This window comes from Empidonax traillii, unplaced genomic scaffold, assembly GCF_003031625.1.
Source record: "Empidonax traillii isolate 1590-97213 ecotype Southwest subspecies unplaced genomic scaffold, ASM303162v1 scaffold33:size3420811, whole genome shotgun sequence".
Taxonomy (NCBI): Eukaryota; Metazoa; Chordata; class Aves; order Passeriformes; family Tyrannidae; genus Empidonax; species Empidonax traillii.
This window is the reverse complement of record NW_020955226.1, coordinates 3,225,234-3,229,678: the sequence shown is the minus strand read 5'-3', so window position 1 is coordinate 3,229,678 and position 4,445 is coordinate 3,225,234.

Sequence of the window (4,445 nt, the reverse complement as noted above, 5' to 3'; positions counted from 1 at the left end):
AACGACGACGTCCGGCGTGCAGCGCGCGCCGCCGGGCGGGGCTCGGCGCCGGCGCCTTCCTCCGCCCGCGAGGGTGGCGCTGTCGCGCGTTGCATGACGGGAGCTGTAGTCTTTGTGGGGCGCGGACGCTCGGGGGCTGAGGGGAGGAACGGCGGCAGATGGGGCGCTGGCGCCTCGCGGGGACCGGGCGGGGCTGAGCCCCCTCCGCAGGGGTTGGGCCCCGCGGCAAGGAGGGACCGCCCACCTCAGCCCACCCCCGGCAGTGAGGATCCACCCCAGCCCGGCCGCCTCAGCCCGCCCCCGGCAGTGAGGATCCACCCCAGCCCGGCCGCCTCAGCCCGCCCCCGGCAGTGAGGATCCACCCTAGGCCGGCCGCCTCAGCCCCCGCCTTGCCGATCACTGAAACGAATCGTGTCGATGCGGGCACCGATTGAACTGCAGGGTTTTCTCTGCGGGCCAGGCGTAGGGCCGGTGCCGAGGTCACTGCAGTGAGCGGGGGATGAGAGCTGTAAGCGCCTGCTGTGCCGGCGGCGTCAGGCGAGGCACGAATGGCCCGCGCAGCGGGTGTCGTGCGCGGTGTCCGCCGTGGCGCTGGGCTGTCCCGGGGACACGGCGCTGTCCCTCACGGGCGTCGGGCAGGAGTGAAGTTACACCTCATTCGGGTACAGCTACGAATTGGTAGCAAGTGCAGTTGCTCTTTCCCACTCCTCCTGAGTTAATAAGCATATTGTCCCTTGCATCCTGTGGAAACCTGTATCAAAACCTTTCGCCTGTTTTTGGTAACTGCTGGGCTGGTGCTGCTGAATGTGTCTCGCTGAAGGGCGTGATACCGCAGCCTGCTGATCTTCCTGAGCTGTGCTTTCCAAGGCAGAATTGTGGATAAGGCACTATGGATAATTCTTGTAGTTCAAGTGGAATGTGTGTTCACTACACCCTACAAAAGGAAGCTTTTGGAGGCAATAACTATTAACTTCAGAGCAGGTTAAATTTTCTGCTATTGCAAATTGGAATAATTTATTTGCAATCACTGGATCTACAAATAGTTGTGCCCGGTGAGTATATTTTTTTAACTCGTCCTGACAAGCATTGGAAAAAGGCCGCATTTGCAGTCAGGCTTTGTCAGGCTGCAATTCTGCTAGATATCATAAGCTGAATGGTTTGGTTGGTACTTTGCTGGGAGAGCTGCCAGGAGAACTTCAATTACTTCAGGAATCAATGTTGATTATTTACTGTCTTCCATGTGAGTCAGGGTTCATACTGTACCTTAAGAAAATTTAGAGAAACTGTCTGTTTTCTAGATGGCTTCTGATCACTGAATAACCTCCATACATTTAGTGAGGGTATGGGTGTTACCATTCACAGAAACCGTTAAGTGAAAGTGTCAAAGAAAATTGTATGATGTGCAAGACGAGGGGTTGCATCTTTCTCCAGAGATGGAAATATGAAGATGATAGTAATGAACTTCCACTAACAGCTGTCGTCCTTGAATTTATTTGCCAGAATTTTCTAATACCACTTAAAGTAACGTGTGCATTTCAGAACAGGAATCTGTGTTTTATTTCTGTATTTTACATATGCTTCTTACCTGGCTATAAAATATTAATTTTGTATTTGATGCTTTCCAGTAATACTTTTCAGGTTTACATTTAAAATTATGAATGTAGGAACCAAATATCTCACATTTCTAATTAATTTAGCCAATTGCTTGTTGGTAATTGATCTTCAATACTGAAGTGTATTTCTTGGTCCTGAACCTACATATATATGCTAAAGATCATGTTATTATTTGTTACATTCGTCCTTCATTTTAGAACACAGAAAATAGAATAGCTAATTTTTGCAGCTCTGACATCCCCCTTTTTCTTTGTAAATGACAGCTGTAGTTTTCAAATAACTCTACCCGAGTCAGTTCAGCAGGGACACAAACACTGACAGAATACTAACTCTATACAAAGAAATTTGCGGGGCTTTAACAGTCATGGGTCTCACAAGTAGCAGCAGTTTCAGTTTAAGTAGCTGGTACATTTTTCATCAGCTGGAAGGCATGGTGTCTGTGGTGGGAGGACAGGTTGGAGAAAGCACACAGGTTGTAGCTCTTTATAAGTGAGAGTTTTCTTCCAGCTTCAGCTTCCCGGTGGTGGCATCTTTCGGTGTAGCAAACCCCAGTTTTATAATGGCCTGAAAGAATGTGGATCAGGTACACTGTGAGGTGAACTCTTTCAGTACCCAGCACTGGGAAAACAGCTTTCAGGGGATTTTATACACCCATCCTGTGCTTTGGCTGTTGGATGGTCACAGCTCGGTTAAGACATGAACATGAGAGTTAACAGTGATTGTGTTAAAATAACTGAGAAGTTATTTTGAGACATGTAAATGAATGATAAAGGTCCATCAGGTCTCTGCTGCAGGTCAGCAGGAATCCAGACAAAGCACAGGAAGGTATAATTTGATTCAGAAGAGCCTCTACTTTTGGGGTTTTTTTGAGAACGTTAGACTCCTCTGCTACCTGAATCAGAATGGTAGAGAGCAAAGGCAGCTGGGCCATCATCTTGTTCTGTCACCTCATCGTGCTGCTGGGGAACAGTGATTTGCTCTGGAGTATGAGCCCAAGATCTGTGCTAGAGAGATTAGTTCTTTCCTCAAGTAACTGCCAGTGTTACGCTGTCCTCTCTGGAAGTACGGGAGTCTGGGAAAAGGCAGCTGGCCTACCTTTCTCCACTGAGGCTCCCTTTTTTCCTCTCATATTTCAGAAAAATTAAAAGTCCCTCCTACAGACTTACTGGAATGGAAATAATCAGGAAGATCTTATGTCATGATATAAACATATAACTTTTCTAATATCATTTGATATGTGTGCTTTCGCTTAGAAAATTTGCTGCATTGCCAATACAAGTTTTATTCCCCTTCCCTATTCCTGCTAGGTGGACACATTTTTTTTCTGTTGTGTCACAATAAAGTGATGGTGAATGATGGGTCCTTTTTGAGATGAGAACACTTTTGGCATCTGGTAACCTTTGTCACAAAACACATACACTAGTGAATGGTCCAGCACTTAAGAGTGTTTCATTGTTAAGCATTACAGAACATAAGTTTACCAGTTGAAAAATTCCAAGTTCTCCTTCCTCAGTGTGGTCTGTGTACGGTGCTCTCTTTCTTTTTTTCTCTATTAAGTGGTTAAGAGAGGAGATAATGACAGCTTCCTAAGGGATCCTGTAATGCACCAAAACCTGCACTTGTTCTGGTTTTATGAGAGAATGTGAGAACTGCCAAGAGATCAGCCCAAAGGGAACATTTTCGGGTGTGTTGTCTGCCAGGCTGTATTCCACCCTCAGCTTGTGCACCTGTTCCCCAATCACCTTTGTGGAGTTTTGTTGAGGGGGGAGAATACATTTGAACATTTGTTAAGTTGATATCAGAGTTCCTTTTGTACGGATTAGTTAGTGTTACTACCCAAACAGATAATAGGATAAATAGGAGAGAGAAAGTGTTAAGCTTTTCCAGGGGCTTTATTTAACTTTGCATTAGGATTTAATTATTTTTCTCTATGTAAGCAAAAGGGATATCTTATATAATCATAAGGTATATTTTAAACTAGAATTATTATGAACTAAGGGACACTAAAATACTGCATTTTACTTAAAGTGAATGCACTTTTCATCCAGTGACATCAAATTATCTCATTCTGGAAATATTAAGTAATTGCCAGATCAAGTACATAATTATTATTTACAAATGAAATAAGAGCCTTAAAAAGATGAAGTGACAAGACCACAGAGATTAGCATTTAGGATTCCTAGCTCCTGATATTCTGTTCTTACCATGAAGTAATATTTATTCTGCTGTAACTGGTAACTGGAACAGTTAAATTTTAATCTTGTCACATTGTTATGAGAATTAGTTGAGTCACTGATTCACAGCATCAGTCAGTTCTATTTGATAAAGACTGGTGCCATGGAGTCATTTTACTGCTGACAGAAATGTAAGTAAAGATAGAATTTGTTCCTTTTCTGTATCTTTATTAAAAAATTTGCTCTGTGTGTTCCTATGAAAAAATTAATAGAAAAAATTTTAGGTTCAAACCACAGAGTTCATAAACATGATTTGGGTAGCCAAATCCATCTACTTGCTAGTGTAGGACTAATTTTGGTTTAATGTTTTATTCTGGAATAGGATTTCCTTTTTTTAATTTATATATATGTTTTCTAGACAAGCACGTCATATCGTTTTAAACTGTTGATTTTTTTTTTAATCACGATTAATTTTTTCTTTCTGCTTTGCTTGACCTAAATTTGGTTACATTAATACCCTATTATTTAATTTATTTGACAAGTGTTTTGGTTTATATGTTATATAAACCATGCAAGTAGTTTAGTTTAAAAAATAACATTTATAACAAAAGGAATCCTCTTAGATTTGAATGGTACATCTTTGAATGCCTTTGACTA